This window comes from Zonotrichia leucophrys, chromosome 15, assembly GCF_028769735.1.
Source record: "Zonotrichia leucophrys gambelii isolate GWCS_2022_RI chromosome 15, RI_Zleu_2.0, whole genome shotgun sequence".
Lineage (NCBI taxonomy): Eukaryota > Metazoa > Chordata > Aves > Passeriformes > Passerellidae > Zonotrichia > Zonotrichia leucophrys.
The window spans coordinates 5872211-5893129 of NC_088185.1; the positions used below are offsets into that span (position 1 = coordinate 5872211).

General features: G+C 41.8%; 1 protein-coding gene across 8 annotated transcripts in view; it reads right to left on the reverse strand.

Annotated features, from left to right (window-relative positions):
- Window positions 1-20919, reverse strand: part of GALNT9 (polypeptide N-acetylgalactosaminyltransferase 9) — a 257312-nt gene that overhangs the window by 177846 nt on the left and 58547 nt on the right. For 3 of the 8 annotated variants that reach the window (XM_064726600.1, XM_064726602.1, XM_064726598.1), the window contains exon 1: window positions 5051-5119. The exons of 4 other annotated variants lie outside the window; for them this stretch is intronic. The gene's annotated coding sequence lies outside the window, so the exon portion shown is untranslated. Of the gene's footprint in view, window positions 1-5050; window positions 5135-20919 lie in introns of those variants that run through there. One more of the 8 variants, XM_064726605.1, reaches the window with a different exon arrangement.

The following is a 20919-nucleotide window of genomic DNA, read 5'->3' on the forward strand; positions in this document are numbered from 1 at the left end:
CAGTGAAAAGATTCCTTTAATTCAAGCTCAAGTCAGGCAGTTGCAACACTGCACAATTTCCCCCCCTCTTGTCTCAATCAGGTCCATTTCCATCATTTCATTGTGCCCAAGAGCTGCTTTCTCTGCAAACAGGCAGAATTCTCACCTTCACTGAGCACAAATCCCTGACAATACCCAAATCAAGGAGGCTGCACAAGGGAAGAGGGGAGGATTTGGTTCTTCAGGGCTGATGCTCCAAATTGATTTCAATTTCAGAGAGCATTAGCTTGGGTCTGGCTTTTCAAAAAGGCTTGGCCCTGCAAGTTCATGGCAAGATCTGAAGTGATGATGGGATTGTTGATACCTCAGGAGGTGCTTTTCAGATGCACCGAAACCCACAACAAGCCCCCAAAAACCCCAAATAAAAAAACAGGCCAAAAATACCATCCAGCAGAGCTAAGGCAGGAAATGTGATAAAATCCTCCATATTGCCTTCATCACTTAATTTTTTAACGTTCAGCTTTTCAGTGCACAAAAATCTCAGAGGAATGCTACTCCTTTTCTGTATCTCTTCTGAATGTGGCTCTTTTTTTTTTCTTATGGAATTTAATATATTCCTAACATGAAACATTTAATGCCTGTTGCACAAATGTCTAATAAAATTCAGCCCCGTGGCTCTTTTACTGTCAAGCTAAATAGGATCCATTTGAAACAAACGTGCAGCTTGAAAATTTCCTCATCTGAATGCTCCTGCCTTTGAAGGGAGCAATTCTCTTCTCCCAGCCCCTACAGATCAACAGGGATTTAGAGGAGCAGTAGGTGGGAATCTTTCAGCTTTGGTTTTGTTTTGCCAACCCAGGGTTTTAGATGGCAGAGCTGTGCCCTGCTGCACTGAGGAGAATGAAACCTTCCTTAGAGGCACTGGTTTTTGCAGGTATTAAAAGTGTACACAAACACAAGAAGAAAAGCACCCCAGACATTTTCAAATGAAGGAAAAAAGGGGTTGGGACTTTAACTTAGCCTCACATCACTCAGGGCAAATCATTCTTTCCCTAACACTGAGGAAATCTCCAATTTTACAGCCAGCTTTAGTTTGAAGTTTAGTTCAGCAGTCAGCCCTGGAGGAAATCAGTGCTGGTTAGCAGGGCTGGCTTTCCTGGGACTTTTTGTTGCCCTCTAAACCTGTAAGGCTAGAGAAGACTCCCAGGAAGGAGTCATTAGCTTTCAGGATGGCATTTCTGGAAGGCAGAATTGTCAGAGTACTTGCTCTGTGGTGGCCCCTGCTCCAGCACTCACTGAGGTATGTAAATAAAGAGCTGCATTTAATACTCTGACTCTCTGCTGGCTCCTCCACAGGGAAGCTGATCTGCACAGCTCATGTTTCTTTAACATGCAGCAGCATGTCCTCTTCTACACAATATCCAGAAGAGACACCTCCACTTTCTGAATAATGAAGCATCTTTTTACTTTGAAAGAGAAAAAAAAAAATCTGATTATAAAAGCCCCTGCTGCAGGTAATAATGGGTTTAAGAGATTTTGTGATTAAGCATGTAAATGCAGTTTTACAGGTGGAAAATAGACTACTATGACTTAACTGGTACATTTAGAGAGAGAAAAGGAAGTTATTAAACCTTCATTTTGTTAAATGTGTTGGTAAGGAGTTTTAAACACAAAGAGGGAGAGAGAAGGATATTGTTCATGCAAGAATTTCAGACTCATTCTTACTACACTGAACATGCAAACAAAGCTTATATCTAACTAAACATTTCTTTTAAATGAATCATGATATAAAAGAATTACTTCAGGCTTCTAATTAATTTTCCAGAAGAAATTATAATTATATTTCTGACAATTAGCATTTCTGGTTTGCAAACACGTTTTAGCCACTTCATTCTTATGCAGCACAAGAACAAGAGCTGAGAGCAGAAAAGTCAATAAACCAAAAAACTCCTCAACACTGCAAAACACAGGATGAAAAGGACAATGGTAACTTCCAGTGGCATGCAGAGCCCTGTGGGGCTGATGGGCTTTAATTGGGTAGCAAAGATTTCTGCACCACCAGCTATCAATCACATGATGTCTCGCATCCTGCTTTTGCCAGTGGCCATTGCTGTGGAATTCCTGCACACTGAGGCCACCCTGAGCTCTCAGCACGAGGTTTGTGTTCCATCTCCCCCTGTGAGGACACAATGGGAACCCCCTGATGTTTCTGGAGCCCTGACGCACAGCCTGCTGTGCCAGCAATCATTGCTCAGATCAGAAATAAAGAGCTAAATCATAAATACATCTTTGTGCACAGCTCAGGCATCACTGCACAGTAACTCCTGCATTTTAAAACCCCTCACTTTTTGCAGCCAGCAGGTTGTGCAGGGAACCTTTGGCAGAGCAGCTCAGAAATACAAACCCAGCTCTGTGCCAGAAGTCCAAGTGCTGCCTTTGCACCCACAGCAATCATGTTCATGAGAGGTGTGGGGCTGACAGAGCCAGCACCCACAGCTCTTCCAGAGACCTTCTCCCACCCATTTCTGCCCCTTTTCCCAGCACAGAAGAGTCTTGAGCAAGACACTTTGCATCTGAGCACATCCACAGAGTTTCCTTTGCTTTTTATGACAGGGATGTGCTTTCCATGCTCACCCTGCTCAGCAAAATGTGATCCCTTTACACTGAGGTGTTTTAAAAACTGTCCAAGCTCCAAAGCTGTCAGATCTCTCTCTGCAGTCACCATGCCCTGGTAATTTAGGGTGGAGTGGTACCATTGCATAATCCTTCCTGCCTAGTGATTTATAAAGTCCTAATGCAGAATAGCATCAAACTTCAATGCCTGTCCCTAAAATTCTCTCTAATATTTATTCTGCTGTTTTGTCTACCTGCACTTTTTTTTTTCCCCTTTTTAATAGGAAAGTGTTTAAACAGCTCTTTCAAGTATTGATTAGGCTGGTACTCAAAGAAGAAGGGAGGTGATTGATGAATATACCTGTTCATTTAAAGCAGGTCTGAGGCAGCAGTGAAATTAGTTGCTGACTTAAGTAATTTGGTCACAAAATTATGCTCATGTAAGTAGCAAACACAGTATTTCTGCTGCGCAGTCAGAAAGTCAACTTTGGATGCTCCCAACAAACAACAAGAACTGTGTGTGACTCCTTTACAGCGCCTGAGATCAGTGTCAGACTGGTGGATTTACGCAGGAAACACACAGTTAAGGGTTGAAAGCCCACTGCATTTTTAGCCAGCGATAAATCATCCCAGGTGCAATTTGTGAGGCTTTTATTTGTGAAGCTGAATGGGGAACTTACACTTTTTCCTTTCTAAATACACTTTTTCCTCTTTAAATACATGTCAAGCCTAGAAGGAATTAACAGTGCTACACACACAGTGAAACCAGTTCAGAGCACCCTGACACATTGATAAGTCAGAAATTACCTTTGAAAGACTTAAAAAAAATTCCTGTCTTGATTGTGCTGGATTTTTAAGAGAGCTACAGCAGAAATGCTTTCACAGCTTTGGAAGCTGCTTCAGCAAACACAAAATTCAGGTGTCCTGAGGGACAGAGAGGTAGGAATGCTGCTTGACTCCATGGGCCACAATTGCAGCACTTTTTGCCAGGGGTAGGGAGGCTATGCAGAGGAATGAGTACCCCACTCAAACTGTGGCAGTTCTGAAGGTGCTGCTCAGCCTGTAGGATGGAAAAGTGCTGCTCCAAGAGCCCTCCCACCCCTGGGCACCTGGAGGGGTCCAGCAGCAGCCACGGCCACAGGGGACACAAGACTGGACAAGGACTGGTCCCCAAGGAGCAGCTCCTCTGTCCCCAGCAGGTAGGATGTGATACAGGAATATAAAAAACACCAACTGCAGTCTGCATAAAAATCTCTGCTTTTGTATCACTTCACGTTTGAGGACCCTTTCTCCAAATCAGAAGTGGTCCAGCACACATCCAGAATAAATATTTAAAGCAAAAGTGAGAAGAAAAGCTCCCTTGTCTTTCCTTGCCAATCTCTTCATCTTTCAGCATCACTAACAGGCCTGCTGTTTACAGAGCAGTGGCACAGCCTGATTAGGGATGCATCTTTAAGAAAAATAATGTGGGGAGGAAAAAAGGAGCACACATCCTTGAGATCAGATGGTTCCCCAAAATGTTTGATCCCTCAGATCAAATGCAGTGTTTTTTCCTCCCACTGTGCCTCTGTAGCAGATTACTCACAGGTACCTCAGTCCTTAGAATTCCTGATCACAGTCATGGGGGAATCACCACAGAAAGGAACAAACATTGTCCATTAAAAGACAGCCTTGAGTTGTTTTTTGCCAGTTTTCTTGCTTTAGGCTAATACTTTGGTGTTCATTCAAACCACTGAAGTCTCTTATCAGGGACAGCACAGCACAGAACTTGAAATGGAAAACATAGGCAATCTGAGTTTCCTTAGAAAATATTAGAAGACTAACTTTGAAATGCCTTAATTTTAAATTTCTTTCTTTTCACAATTATCTTTCCTTAAAAGCAAAATGATGTCAGTAAAGTAACAGAAGGGAAAAAAAAAATAGGTGGAAAAAGAAGAAACTAAAAAAAGCAGAAGAAAAAAAAACCTGGGATGAAAATATTACTTCCCTAGGGTTTCTATTCTGCTTTTTCCTATATATCACCCTAACTGCAGAACACGAAAATGATCTATTAATCACATTAAGCTTAACCATCCATTAGAAAGTATTTTAATATCACCTGTCTCTCAAAACATAAAAATCTCCTGACAGCCATATTATTTTCCTGACTTGCTCGCTCCTTTTTCACGAAATGAAGTTTATGCCAGAGGAAAGCCAGGGATAAATGAGGGTCTGTATCACCATATTCCCAAACTTTGATGACCTGGAATCACTGGGGATAGGAATGCAATTATTTAGAATTAACACAGAATTAGCACAGAATTATTCAGAATTAACACTTCCACCAGTGTTGTTGTTATATTTCTAGAGTCCTAGCTCTCAGGCTGCCACAGCTCTCAGCTGTCCTATCTTCTATCACGTCGGGGTCACCAATTGTTGTATTTCATATTGTTGTTATCATATTTCTAAACTCCCTTACCTTCTGAGTGGTTTTCTCACAAGCAGCTCTTCACAGCAGTGTTCTGCTGTTCCTGCTTCTTCATCTGGGCTCCTCCAAGGCTCTCCCTGACCAGCCAACCCACCCCCTTTAATCCCAGTTATCTTCATTAGCCACAGCTGCCACCCAATTAAGGGCATCACAGCTGCAGCCCATTTGGAACAACTAGGACTGGGGCAAGGCCACTTATACAATACATATATTTTACTAGGACTCCTACTATACACCAGAGCACAGGGGGTTTTTGTCCTTTGTCCCCATTAGTGAGGGCTCAGCAGAGCCAGGTCCTGTTTTGGTGATCCTGTCACCCTCCAGGCTGTCCCTGCCACACCAGAGCAGTGGGACACACATTCCCCCTCAGTGCTGGGAGGTTTTCAGCTGCAAAGCTGATTTACAGCACTGCCCCAGGGTAATGATCTCCTACATTTGCCTGATACCCAACAGGGTTCATGTCCTGCCACAGCTCAGTGCTTGTCAGACAATGAGAGGTGGAGAAATCCAAGTGCTTCTCCTTGTTTAACAGGCAAAGTCATTGGTCAACCACCCAAAAAAATCTCATCTTTTAAACTCTCCTTTTGAACCTATTTCGGTTTTCAGGTAACCAAGAAACTCATCTTTATTCGTTGGTGATTTTATTTTTTTTTTTTACAGCTGCCTGTAATCTCCCAACTTTCAGACTGAAAATCATTTAAAAACAAATGAGCTTCCCTGCAGATAAAATTCAGAGTCTCTCTGAGCTTTCAAGATAATAAAACTGAAAGGCAACGTTAAGTTGAAAGGGGAGATGAAAAACAGAGGGAACCAGAAAGTCCCATAAAGTTCAGAATTAAGCCTTAAGGCTAGAAGAAATGGACAGAGAGTAAATTCTCCTTTTCAATGCACTATTTTATGGAAGTGGGATGAGAGCAGCAGCAGGGCACAGTATCTCTATCTTGTTAGCACTGTTCATATTCTCATGTGTTGCTGGATGTGTGTGTTTGTACTCCAGCTGGGCCTGCTGCCATCACATATTAGATATTCACAGCTTCAGACTTCACAGCCAAGATTTTCAAAAAGCTCCAGTAGCTGGAGGTGCCTCCAGTGCTGAAACATCCTAAGGCAAGCAGCTTGGCAGCACTCTTACTAAAGGGCTTTTTAAGGCCTCTCAGGCTGGATATTCAAATAGCGGCTCCTCATAATCATCAATTTGTGACAAAAGCTGGCAGTGGCACGAGGCACATTTCCATCTATATCAACTGCTGGAGTTGGTGGGTGGCCTTGGTTGGACACTGCAATAACATCTGATATCAAATACAGCATAATTGTAAATCTGCCTCTCCCTCTCCATCCAGCACTTCAGCAATTTAATGAAATTGCTCTGGGAATGGCACCTCTTATTTGTCTAATACCAAGCATGGGAATAAATAAATTTTTCTGCTGTTTTTATTCTTACAGACTTGGAAAAAGTTGTATGTGTGATACTCAGCATATGATTTTTGAGCTTTTATAAAATTTCCCTTTTAACTCAAAGAAGTACTCTGGAAACAACAGCAGTTCAAACATCCTTAATCATATTCTCTCCCCATGAAAATTCAGCAGTACACCCTCATCATTTTACCTCCCTTTAAAATTGGCCTGCAAATGTCCCTCTCTGTGGCATTCAGCTGCTCTGGTCCCAGTGCCATGGGGGGGAACCTCTCATCCTCTTTCACTCAACAACCTCTCACAGCCTCAGCACGGGTAAGAAAAAGACTTATTAACCAGCAGATGTCTGGTGCTCACCCTCACCTCTTTCTGTCCACAAGAATTCACAGCAGAGTGCTCCAGGATGTGTCTCAGCACTGACTGCCCTTGAGCCTCTCAGACATTTGTGACCATATTTAAAAGATCAAAGTAAGTAAGTGGAGTGTGTTTTCAGCTACACTGCCTCCAGTCAATTAAATACATCTTTTCAGAAATATGAAAAATTTAATTATTTGCATTGGATCAGCCAACTCAGCATGCTAGTCCGGGATTATCCCATCTTTCTCTAAAAAGAAAAAAAATTACAAATACCCAGCAGAACTCCCATTCTGGGCCCAAGTTCCAAGCAGGACTGTGAGAGGAGTCAGAGAAAGCATTGTGATAAAGAATTGCCAGATCATTTGGGAGAGGAGAACTGCAGGATTTGCCATCTGCAGAATTGACAGACAGCACCTCCACCTTTATCAGCTGGAACCACAAAGAGCCAGTCCAAGGAATCACTTTGGGGTTTTTTCTGCTGCTCCTGAAGAATAAGATGAACCCTAATCAGCAAGGCATGAAATTGAGATCACTCATGAAATGCTGGAAAAAGTCAAAATTCTCTCAATTTTGCAGGAAAGTCCTGCAGCAGTTTTGATCAAGATGGTGAAGCACAGATTGAGTTAAAAGCAAAACCCCCAAACAGCCTGGTGCTGTGCTTAGTGGAACCTCACGTTATCTAATCTAACTATAAAATATTTAGCAGTTTAAAATTCAGTCATGTCAGCTGGAGTCTAATTTCTCTTTCCCCTGTGGATTTCAAGTGTCTTTTTGAAGCTTTTTGGCATTAAAAAAAGCAGAAGGGGGAAAAAAAAAGGAAGGAAGGAAGGAGAGTTTACAGGAGGACTTCTGTACTTCCCATAGAGCTTTGTGCCAATAAATGAGGGGTGGGGGCTTGATTGCAGGAATAAAAGTGAGATATAGAATAATGTAAACAGCACCTAAACCAAATACTTACTCAGTCTGTCAAAATGGATATTATGCACTGATTCATCTCCAAGAATGAACATTATATACAAAATACAGGCAGAAATGAAATTTTCATTCTGTAAATTTTGAGATGTACACTTGCTTTCATGTCTTATTGAGACAGGAAAGAACCCCCAAACCCTCAACCAAATAACCCAAAAAATAGAGCAAATAATTCCATACTCTAGACTAGAAATCACTGACCTGGGAGGTGGCAGAGATGAGTTCAAATCCCACTTCTGAATCATTTCAGCCTAAGCTCTTTCACATTTCACAGTTATTTAAGTGTACAGCTCAAAAAAAAAAAAGCCATGACCAAAAAATAATCCATGACAAAAGAGCAAATTCACAGCAATGTGGCTTGGTGGTTAAACCACACACCTACATGTGTGTTTGACAAATCCTTTGCAACAGCCTTTCACAGATTACTGTTCTGCCTTGTCAAGATAGCTGTGAAATTTCCCTGAAGAAGTTGTCTCTTTTTGAAACCAAAGGTACATGTGGCTGAGAAATGTAAAGAACTGGACAAGAAAGGCGGAGTTTTCAGCCTTAGCAGGGCAAACCAACAGGCTACAGTAGAAAAAAGCATGGAATGCAATGAATCAGCAGCAATGAATTTTAATTATTGTGCCTAAATTCCACAATTTACCTTGTGCCCTGGTGAAAAGAGGGCCTGAAAACAAAAAAGCCCAAAGAATTCTGGAACACTGTCCTGATACAAGGATCACCAGAAACTACTCAAAGGTCTGCTTACATGCTGCTTAGGTTACAACACCAATTAAAAATTGCTGTCACCATTAAAATTATTCATAAAATCATTACTTTTTTGCCCTGGCTAATAATATTCATCATATCAAACCAGTTGAGTACAAACAAACAAGTTTTAAATTAGGAAGTGGAACATCAGGCTTTTATGTCCTCCAACACTCGAGGCAGTTTTCCAATTGAGCACAAATCTATCTTAGAATAAAATTCATGACCCTCCTGTCACTGAATTTTTGTTGTTGCTGTTGTATAGAGAAACCTAAATTGTATTTCATTTCCATCAAAGCACCAATCAGTTTTTTGTTTCTTCAAGCATGGGTTGGATTACAGCCCCTTTTGTACTTTGATTTTGATTTCTGTTGGCCGGTTCAAAAAGCAGGCAGTGGAAGGAAAGATGTTGAAATAAGATGGCAAAGTCAAACATTTTCAGCTATGATCTACAGCAGATGTCAAAACTCTGCAATGCATATCACACTGCTAATCTAGGCTTGCTAGGATGATTAGAGGAAATCACCATTTGAAGTAAATAAAATAATTTGCTAAAATGTATGTCACCTCATGAAGATGCAGACATTTCCATATTTGTGCAATTGCTTCTTAGCAAGGAAATAAATACTAATTCCAGTGGGGGGAAAGAGATATTAGGAATTCAATCTTAAACAATACTTGTGCTCTAGGAAATTGAAAACATCAGAATTCAGCTCTTGTTCCTGTGACACAAAGAAGAACAAGAATCTTTCATCTGAAACAGCAAAGACTAAGAAACTGCAAAAAGATATTTGGGAAGAAAGGAAGATGCCATGTTTGAAACAAAAGCTTCTGTTCTTTAAAGACAACAGATGAGAGTTAATTGCTTCATAATAGAGAAAGTACTGAAGTATGAAAACAATCTGTATTTTGGAGAACTGTTCTGTGTCCACAAGTTAAGAGTTCATTACTAATGTTTTATTCATTTCTTTTAACAACACTGTACTAAATTACTACAATAATTCATCAGCTTACATCAGATTTTCTTGAATTTTAGCAGATCCCAGTTTCATTCTGGAAGTGTTGGAAGCAGATAACAAAACAAGTGTTTATGTGGATACAGCTACAAAGAAACTAAACAGCCCCTTTCCTGCACCTGGGAAAGGCACTGAGGGTTCCACTAAAAGAACCCTTCAAATAAACAAAAACAGGCATCAGGAACTTCTCAACCACAAAATCAGGAGCAGTCATTGTCTGGTTTTCTTAGAGATTATAAAAAAAAAAAAGAAAAAAAAGGAAGAAAAAAAAGAAGGAAAAAAAGAGGAAAAAAGAAGGAAAGAAGAACAAGAAGGAAAAAAGAAGAAACAAGAAGGAAAAAAGAAGAGGAAAAAAAGAGGAAAAAAGAAGGAAAGAAGAACAAGAAGGAAAAAAGAAGAAACAAGAAGGAAAAAAGAAGAGGAAAAAAGAAGAGGAAAAAAGAAGAGGAAAAAAGAAGAGGAAAAAAGAAGAGGAAAAAAGAAGAGGAAAAAAGAAGAGGAAAAAAGAAGAGGAAAAAAGAAGAGGAAAAGAAGGAAAAAAAAAAGAAAAGAAAAAAAAAGGAAAAAAAAAAGAAAAAAAAAAGAAGAAAGAAAAGCCACCCCAGGCATTAACACAGAGAAAGTAAGCCATAAACCACATTTTACACCATCATTAAATTGACCAGAAACCACAGGTTTACCATGGTTAGTACTATACATACTCTTAAAATGTAAGCACACAAACAGACACAGAGTTTATATTTGAAAAATATAAGACCTGCGATAAAACCCATTTTGGAGGTCTCCTTGCCCCTTTCTGAGATGACCTTGGAAAGGAAATGCAGCAATTTCTCCTCTCAGCCTGGGATGCACCAAGCATCCCCCACGGCATGGTTTGCCCTCTCTCACACAGCTGCCCATGCCCAGCTGCATCTGTTCTGTGATTCTTGGACACCTCTGGCATCAATGTCAGTAAAAGAAGCTGCTGATACCCACAGGGAGTTCAGAGTGCTGAGCAATGGCCCTGGAGGCAGTTTTGCCTCTGTCATTACTGTACTTTCTAAAACAGGATTAGGCACTTGAGGAATTATTCGCAATATGGAATGTCCCTGTCCACACAATGAGTTCATCCCAGTCCTTCCTTACTGAAAAGCTTTTGAGTAAATATCTTCACTTGCTGTGGCCAGTGGAAACCTCAGTTCATCCAAAATTCAACACTACAGGCAAATGATTCAAGGTGTTCCCCCCCACACTTCACTCCTGAAGCCTACTTTGGGTGCTTGTTTCAGAAGCATGGAAATACAAACCTAAAAGTTTCTTTTAAAATACAGTTTTCAAGCCTGGGATGTTATTTATTTATCAGAGGGAGATGAAACTGTTTCCATATTTCCCAAAAATAAATGTACCATGGAGTATTGAGTTAGTTTAACTAACATTGCCTTTGGTTTGACCTGCCTGCCAGCTGCACAGCAGTTCAGCTGTTAATAACCTCACAGACCACACCTCATCTCCCATAAAAACTCAATTCTAACATCAGCAAGTATTCTTGTTGCAGAGGCTGTGTGGACCTTCAAAACCCCAATCACTGGAAATTTCTGCTAAACTAGCAGAAAATGCCCAGGCTGCCTGTGAGAAAATGGGAGCTAATTTATATGTAAACCCATGGAACACAGTGTTCATTCTCCAGGCCTGACTCACACTGATAAGCTGTTAGCCCAAATAAGGGGAGGGGGAATAAAATCATCTTTTTTTTTAACATAAAATTAGCTGTTGAACATGCTGCTCATTCTCTGTGTGCCTGATCTGAGCTGTCTCACTCAGTGATATGGGAAACAGCAGGAGCAGAGAGCAGCACTGGGGAGCCCCAGGGTGTTTTTGCTCCATTCCTGTAACAGAGGAGGGTTTGGAGGATGTCACACATTCAGGAAGGGAAGAGGTGAAGCCACACTAGCAATGAAAAGGACATTCAGGCAGGTCTTGTCCATTTTCTAGAAGGCTTGGCCATTTCTGCACAATCCATGGGTTACACCTGGATCCCAGGGACAGGAGCTGCAGTGTCCAGGAGTGACCCCTCAGAGTGAGCCCTGGACATGTGAGGGTCCTGCTGCCCAGCACCCAGCTTGGCCAAGACTGCATCCCTGGGAACAGCCATCCCTGCTGCTAATTAGTCCCTAATTATCTCTAACACGAGATTGTTCTCCAATCACCTGTCCCTAGGAGCAGCCTTGGAAAACATCACCTGTGACCACTCACAGTAGCTTCCTTGTTTCAAATCTCTCACTTCTTCTCCTTTTCTACAGTTAGAGGCACTGGGTTTTTTTCCTATTTTTTTTAATTGCTGCTGCTGCAGGTGCCACACCTCACCTATAGCTGTGCACCCAGGAGGAATTCATTTCTCCAGCTCACACTGACCATAGTGCTGTGAGCAACTCATCTTCTGTATCTGTGGGAAATCTGAAAACTATGATGGACCCCAAGACCAATGTGTTTGGTTTGTCCCCATTTTGCAAACACCTGTAAAAACTTCTTGATTTCCATTAAATTCATTTAAGTCATATGTACTGTTTGTTCTTTACATTATTTTTCTTTGTTTGAAGCTATTGTTTCTAACACATCGAAAAAAATTCAGTTAGAATGTTGGGGAGAAAACATTGAAAGCTGAACTATATTTAAGTATTACTCTAAAAATAGCATGATCATAGGTGGAGTTGAGCATGATTTCTCTCCACAAAGTTTTGTACAATGGTATTTTCATACCCTTCTCTGCTAAGACTATAACCATCCCTCAGAAAAACTAATTAAGCCCAAACAATACAAAACAAAATCCTGTGTCATGTTCAAGGAACCTGCTGGGACCTATCTGAGCTACTGTAAGATAATTTAATGAGTACTCATTAAATTAACATCTACCCCCACAGCAGGTTCAGCAGTGAGAGATTTGAGCAGAAGAGCTTTAAGTGGCTTTTCCTGCTCTGGGGGCTCCTGCTGCCTCATCTGCTTCAGGCAGCTCCAATCCTGAGCCTCCACACTCTGGGGAAGCCCAGGCTGCCTGCAAAAGAGCTTCACTAAATTCATTTTTACTGTAAATTTCCAGCTTTGAGAGGAAAAGAAGATCTATTAGCCTGGAGCAGAGCTGCCTGAGGAATCCCAGTGTTCCCGCAAGGGAGGTGTGCTCAGAGCTGCAGGAGGCCCAGGGGGGAGGACACTCACCCTTGGGGTGTCCCTGCAGCCACCAGCCCAAGGCTGTGCTATTTACATTTTTTGAACATGATTTTTTTGCTTAGCGTTTTCTTTCTTTTTTTTTTTTTTTTTTTTTTTTGGTGCTGTGTGGTTTTTATCCAAAGGTAAAAAAGAGAGTAGTTTGTGGTATTTTCTGAGTCCCACATTGTTGGGAGGAATGATTGAACCTGACTCCATGTTCTTAGAACGCTATTTATTATTTTATGATATTGTATTCTATCAAAGAATACTATGCTAAAACTATACTAAAGAATAGAGAAAGGATGCAGACAGAAGGCTAAAAGATAAAAATGAAAAACTCATGATCCTTTCCAGAGCCTCAACACAGCTGGACGATGATTGGTCATTAAGTCAAAACAATCCACATGAAACCAATGAAACAATGACCAGTTGGTAAACAATGTCCAAATCACATTCCAAAGCAGCAAAACACAGGAAAAGCAAATCAGATCATTATTATTTTCATTTTTCTCTGAGGCTTCTCAGCTTCCCAGGAGAAGAAACCTGGCAAAGGGATTTTTCAGAAAATATGACAGTGACAGTAATTTATTTCCTAACTCTAATATTTATAGACTTTCAAAAGTGACCATGGCTTGAAGGATGAAATTGCCACCTCTCCAGCTACACTGGTCAAACTAACAGTCCATCAATTCTCTCCTCCTCCAGAAAGGAATGCAAAACAATCATTATTTACATGAAAAGTGCATGAGAAACTCCATTACAAAAAACATCAGAAGGCTTAGAAGAACAGGGCTACACAAGGCAGGGTGGTGCTTCCCCCACTCTGCAAGCTTTCACTTGCTCATCCCTGATTTCCCAAATGCAGGATGGCTGTGGAAGGCGTTTGTGTGGTGGGGAAAACTCCTTGCTGGCTTGGAAGAACCCTTGGCCTGTAAAGCCAGGCTGGAGCCAGAGGGATGAAACTGAGACAGGGGTGCAGTTTGATCTTAGTCAAACTGGGCTTCATGGGCTGCCCACTAATCACAAATAAATAAAGAAATAAAAATTAAATTAATAAACAAACAAATATTTTCTTTCTCCAACAGGTTATTTAGATGCACTGGTAGGGAGATCAGTAGAGATGTATCCATGTTTTATAGCAATATTTAGATGGACACAAAGAAAACTCAGCCAGGTTTTGTGCTGACTCACATGCCCTGGGGAAAATGGAGGTAACTTCCCTTTGAACTCAGAACAGGTTTGTTTTCACAGCCTGCCATGCTGTTTGCTGTCTGGATAATGTGCTTGGTTCAAAAGGCATCCACAGACAGCAGGCACTGTGAAAAGGCAAACTGCATGATGCATTTTTAATACTAAGGTACTACAAAACAAGTTACTAGTGTTCAGGATCACTCACTAGCAAACAGCATCAGCAAAATGCACCAGGAATAAAATGGCATATTGGGAGAGTCCATCACTATGTTAAGGATACTCACTCTCTTACAAAAACATTGCTAATACCTCATCAGGGCTCACACAGACTTCAGTCACTGCCAAAGGAGCATCCAAAATTAAATTTATTCACATACACACAATCCTGAATGATACTGAACTGTTTAAGGAAACAGTATATGTCACATACTGCAGAACAAACTGAGTGGTGATGGTCAGAAAAGCACTCCCCAAATGCCCTACAAAAGCCTGCTCAGCTTTTGGAGAGCTTAAAAGGAGAAAAACCCAACAGCTGATGAATCTTGTTTAGGCTTTTTTTATACCCAAAACAATTCAAGGGACCAACTGCTAGGCCCTCAAGTCTGGCTCCAGCTGCCAGATTTCTGCATTCAAAGTGCAGAAGTTCCAAGAGTGGGGCAGCTTTTGGAGATTGTGCTGCTGTCAGCCCCAGACGTGAACCCTGCCATGGAAAAAAAGGAGATTCCAGAGAAATGGAGATTCCAGAGCAACCCTGGCTGGGCACATACCTGCCCTTTGCTACCAAACCTCTCTCAGAGATACAGGATTCTAGCTTCTCCTCTGCCAGAATTTCAGAGGCTGTGCTGGAACCATTTGGGAAATAATGCCTGGGGCAATCTTGCTGAGAACAAACAGATCCTCTGAGCACAACCAGGGCACGGCAGAACGAACGGCACAGGGAAATCAAGAAACAAAACTCTGCAGTGAAATTGTGTAGACACAGCTTATCAAAGTCTCAACAGCACTTTTATTGCTGCTTGCAGTAGGAATAAAGCAGTGACTTCCCAAATCATTCTCTCAAAGAAAAGAGATGAAGATGTTTTTATCCTATAATGAGAATTTGGGAGTGGAAGGATTTTTTTGCTGGAAAATAAAGTATATTATATCTTGCCTAGAGTGACAGGGCATAAGATATATGTGGACCTGTGTGGCAGTAGAACAAAAATTTGTAAACAAGAGGTAAGAATAGTCTTGACTCCCTATAGAATGTTTTGGTGTGTTTTTGTTTGTTTTGCAACAACATGGCAGCCCTGTGTTCCCCTTTGCACGCCTTTTATACCAGCAGCGTGCTTGGAGCTCTGGGCTTTGTGGTTTTCAGAACCCTAACCCTGGGAGAAGCAGGAAAAACTTCATGGGGGAGGCTGGTGCCAAGCAGAAAGGTGTGGAGGAAGCTGTGTTGTGCCAGTCCTCTGTTCCCCCTGGGATGCCTTTTTGCTGCTCCCTACAGAATATTTGTTTTGTTCTAAAGCTGTGTTTGCCCCTGGGACATTGTCAAGCTGTTTCTAGCCAAGAAGAAGGCTGTGGAAGCAGGGAGGCTGAAGCCTGGATTGCTTTGCAATAATGCTGCAGCATTCAGGCTGCTGCTACTGTTAAATCTACTTTTATGAGTGGGCCATAAAGCTTGATGTGGTGAAGCAGGATTGCAGCCAGGAGCAGTGCCCAGCCTGGAAGCCATGCCCACAAACACAGCTTAGGGTGAAAAGCAAGTCAGTCTGGTTAAATAAAGCTCACTGACACAGAGGCTGCTCTGGGACTGACCACTCCTTTTGGTCAGGAGAGACGAATTACTGCAGCCCTTGGGAAAAAAAATGTTTCACTGGTTTCTATATGAGTGATTAGTTTTAATGAAGACCCACATTCTTCTTTAATGAAGACCCAGACCCAGATTATTTTCTGGCCCATATTTAGTACATGAAAACACCAGCAGGCATCAACTAACCCAGCTTATCCTAAATGCTCCTTCAAAACTCAGTGGAGCTCTTCAGCTTAAAGGAAATGTAGATTGCCAGGCTAGATGCCTCTCACCCAGAATACAGAATTTCCATCCAATGTGATGTCCCAAACCCCTGCCTCAAAGCAGTCCTAGAACAAGGCAGCATTGATTTCTACTCACCTTGTAGTCCTCATTGTCCTGGCAGTCCAAGCCCCAGACTGATGATGGTAAAACCTCATTGTCCCAGGTCAAAATGTGCCCAGACAGACCTGGGGCACCAATAGGAGTTTCTGGGTTTGGCACTTTCTGTCCTTTACCCAAACTATAACTCCTATCCAACAGCTCTTCCCAGTCCTAAATTCAATCATTGTCTAAGTCCAGACAATGCCTCTAAGGCCCAAAGCCTGTGTTCACTCATATTGTCCCCAAGAATGAGCAAATCAAATCCTACCTGTCCAACACCAAAGCTAAGCTGGCTGCTCATCTTAATTGGTAACTTTCTGTCACAGTCACACTTCTGCTGATTCTTTATGTCAGTATTTCTCCTCCTGCCTCAGGAATTCATAGACACAGAGGAGCTCATTGCCTTCACCAGCTGTGAAGGAACATGAATTACATCCAAAAAAGAGAAAGGCGTGGGCTGAACAGGAGGAAGCATCCTGTTCTCTGATGGGTATTTCCATTCTGCTGCTGAATCAGGGAACACTTTCAGATTCGTGCTGCCACTGTTTGGAACACACATCTTAAATGATATGGATTTCCAAGACCATGAGCTAATTTGTTGAATACTTTGCCACTTAACAGTGTTTTACATAGAGTTATCATCATCATCATCCTTCTGGTGGCATTTGGAAAGCCCCATTCTGGTGAAACAAGCTCTCAGGGAACAGCCACAGCCAAGGAACACTTAGTCATTAATCCATCTTTGTGAGGTTTGTACTGAGCTGCACAGTCAGATGGATCCTCACAGGTGTCAGCTCTGAGGCACTCACAGCAGCAACATCAACCTTCAGATGCCTGCCTTTCAGAGACCAGAAGAGCCTTGTTCCCTGCTGTCCATTGCTGAAGCACAGGCCATGGCAGGTGTCACAGCAATCTGCACCCTTCATTTCCCTTTGCAGAGCAAAGGAGCCAGTCCTGACACAGGAGATGAAAGGGTTTGTAGCTCTGAGCTATGGGTAAATCCCTTGAAGCCAAATGCAGAACACGGAGTTAAAGACATTTAAAGTCCTTCTGCACAGCAAACCCATCCCTGACAAAGCAAAAGCCCTGCCTCAATTACTAACAACAGTTCTCACCACAAAATGCCTCCAAAGCATGGAATATACACCTCCCAAACCTGATGTGCACTTCAACAGAAATAGCCTCTGCTGTGAGGGATTCACAGAAGGAAGATACCATTTCAAGGCTCCTGGCAGCCTTAGCAGAGCACATCTCTACAAATCTTGACACAAACAGGGCTGTAATTCCTGTCCTGTCATCTCTGTCATCCTGAGATGACTGCATTTCCAACCACACAGGGAATTCAGAAGTCACCCCCAGTATGAGCTCCTTGGCTGTCAGGAGCCATCCAGCGAGAGGCCTTGCTGTTTGCAAGTTTCCTTACAATTTAACCTGGCTCAGGGCAAACAGAGATCAGCTCATTTTTTTAATTAACCACTCAATGCACTGATGTGCCCAGGCCAATGGAGTTGCTGATGGCAGCACACATCAGCAGCTCTGATTATTCCAACCTAGATGAACACGTGAGACAGTTTGACAAGAATTGTGCTGTCAGAGGATTTACCCAAGAGGCAGCTGCATGGCGGGGCTCTGGGTTAGATGATAGCCTGAACGAAAAAAACATGCTCAGAAAACATTTCCAAGTGACCTATAATGCAAACATGATCACTTCTAAACAAAAGCATGCAGGAGAGCTCATAAAATCCTGCTCTCCTCCTGGGCAGAGCTGAAGCTCCTGGGGTAGCTGCCTTTCTGCACACAGTGCCTGAAGGCAGCACACAAATGCACAGTCAGAGGCATGCTCCCAGGACCAATTGATTGGAAATGTGCTAAGACACAACTTCTTCTGAAAGGACCAAAAATCCATGTAATACCATGACATTATTTTCCAGCAGGAAGGGATTACAAGAGTCAGAGGCCAGTTTTTATTTATACACACAGAAGCACAGAGTGTGCATGCACACATACACCCACCACTGCAAAAGAGTCTCTCACAGCCCAAATTGAAAGATTAGTTCAGGCTTTCTTTAATGTGGCATCAACTCCTGACACTTCCTTTGTCAGTGTTATCATGCACTCTGGATTTGCTGCGTGCAGGAGCTGCCAAAACCCTTCTGCTCAAACTCTCCACACTCCCTTTTGCAATTGCTGCCAATCCCTCTTGGACACTGACACCTCACCCAACACCCACAGCAGGACCTCAATCCAAGAGCCAAAAGGAAAGGGTTTTCCAGGCAAAGGAACAGATCAAAGTGAAACAGAACAAATCCCACAAAGAATTTCTCTCTGCACAGAATTTTCTGCTGGCAGCAGCCCCCAGTTTATAAAAGGAAACTTCTTGCTTGGATCAGCTTGGAAAGAGATGATCAGCCTGGGCTGTGCACTGTGCAGAACTTTTGGGATGCTTAGCTTTCTACAAGTATCTGTTTCCAGAGCAGACTTGATTTATGGCTTCATTGACCCTGCATGGCAGCATTACAGCAGTGGGGACAGTGACAAGGCAGCAGCAGAGCCTGATCGCTGCAGCCTGGAGGAGGAACAGGGATGCTCAAGGATGAAGAGCTCACATGCACAAAGCTGGGAGAGAACACAGGGATGGCATTTTACAACCTTAAAAAAGGCCTAAGTACCACCACTACCCAGTTCTCTTATTCAAGACCTTGTTCAAACGCACCTTAATGATGCAAACCCCAACATCAATTCACTGTGGGATATAATGCCCCACAGTGAATTTTTGAGTCAGCAGCACTTTTTGGCAATGAACCAGTGATGCTGCACAAACAACTCAGTGACCCAAGGGAAAATTAACACTAAAGCAGATGAAAATATATAACTATCAGATATATGGAGGCAAACTCAAACTCTGGAAACTCTGGAAATTCTTTTACTTATGTCCAGTCTAACTCCCAAACATTTAGTCCTACTATTATACTTATCCTATTTCAAATATTCAAAATTTAGATACTTGCTCAAGCTCTTCACTCAACTGGTATTAAGATTAATTAGTATGCTATATGCACCTCTAAGTGATATTTCCAGTTATAAATACCAACCTGCATTCTGCCACACTAAATTTGATATGCACCAGCGATCACATGAATTTGAAAGTGGTTTTTCTCAGCATCCATCATAGTTTTGAGTCATCAAAAAAAAAAAAAAAAAAAAAAGGGAAAGAAAAAAATAGGAAAAAAATTTGTGTTATAAAACTTTTGCTATTTTGCCCTGAAATTTGTGGTAGCTGATATCTGTCTCCCTTCAACAGACATATCAGCCATACTTTCCCTAACATTTTTTCCTGGTAAGTGCAGATGTCCAATGAGAACTGTAAAGGGATCTGTTCTTATCTTCCCTGGCGATTTCAAAAATCAGATCTTTCTCAAACAAAGTCCTCTGCAAGATGAAATTAAACACAAACTTGTAGGCTTAATTGTATTACTTGGAATGGAGTATTGATTGTAGCTAATTTTATCCCCCATTTTGAGGGTTTGCTTGCTGGCTGGCTGGCTGTCACTTTGATAAATGGGAGCCAGTGGATATCTGAAGAGGGACTGATATTTATAGTTCAGAAAATATCACCACTAAGTTTACAATGAGAAGTAGCCCCCTCTCTTTACTAACAATCACAGGAGCAATTAGGTTTGATGAGGCACAGGAACACCCACTGTAAAGTAGATGGTCAGCTCAGGATGCCTGGCCACCTCAAATGGCATTTTCCAGCAGTCTTTACAGCCCAGGTGAGTTTGGCCCCTGTGTGAGCAGCAGCTGCCACTTGGAATTTCAGCAATATCCCCTGCAAAAGCCCTCAGGACAGTCAGGCCATTTAGTCAGGCCAGTGACCACCCAAACGCTGAGGGAGAGACACAAAATAAAAATGGTTCACGAGATAAAAATGGTTCCAGGAGCCAAACCAGCAGTCTGGATTCCAGCATCAGACACTGAGGCTGTCTGTTCATCAGATTTGGGGAATTATTGTTATTCTTTGTATTTTTACAACTGCAGGTAAAGTTTCTGTGACTACAGAGGATCATGATTATCAAAAAGCATTTGTTAAAACATCTGACTCTATTCTACAATGTGAACAAAAGTGCTGTCATCTTAAGATTAATTTCAGGCACTACATGCATTTAGGGCCACCAAATCCTAGTATTAGAACTGTGTCTTATTTTTAATCCAAATCTTTTCTTTGTAGACCATTATATTCAGCTCAATTTGCATTTCAAGTCCACTTGATGATGTCCAACAGCTATGACTGAAACTGATAAATGAGGAAGGGGCCACAAGGCACAGAGGTGGTGGCAAAGCTGCACCATGAAAATATCCACCTGATGATTGATTAGCCCCAACTTTGTTTTTGAATCAAAGTTATTCATACTCATAACCATTTCCATTGCAAATATCACAAGGATTATCACTCTTATTACACAAGGATTATACTTATTATGATTCTTTTAGCCACAATAGCAGGATTATCATATCAGATGAGTCTCAATTTGCCTGCCTCCCCTGACTTTCTGGCTCTAATGAACCATCTGGGTGACCTCCTTCTCTCACAGCAGCTTTTTAAACACACGAAGCCAACAATAAAGTGATGGAAAACATGAAACAAAATAAAGGGAGACAACAGGAAAAAAAAATTAATCAGATTTTAAAAAAGAGATAGGGAAAAGTGGGGGAAAGATTAGTAAATGCAGAATGCTGGAGTGAGGGAAAGAAGGTGAAAAGTGGCAAGGAAAAGAGAACAAAAAAAAATTAATATTGGAAGAATTAAAAAAGCAAATGAAAAACAG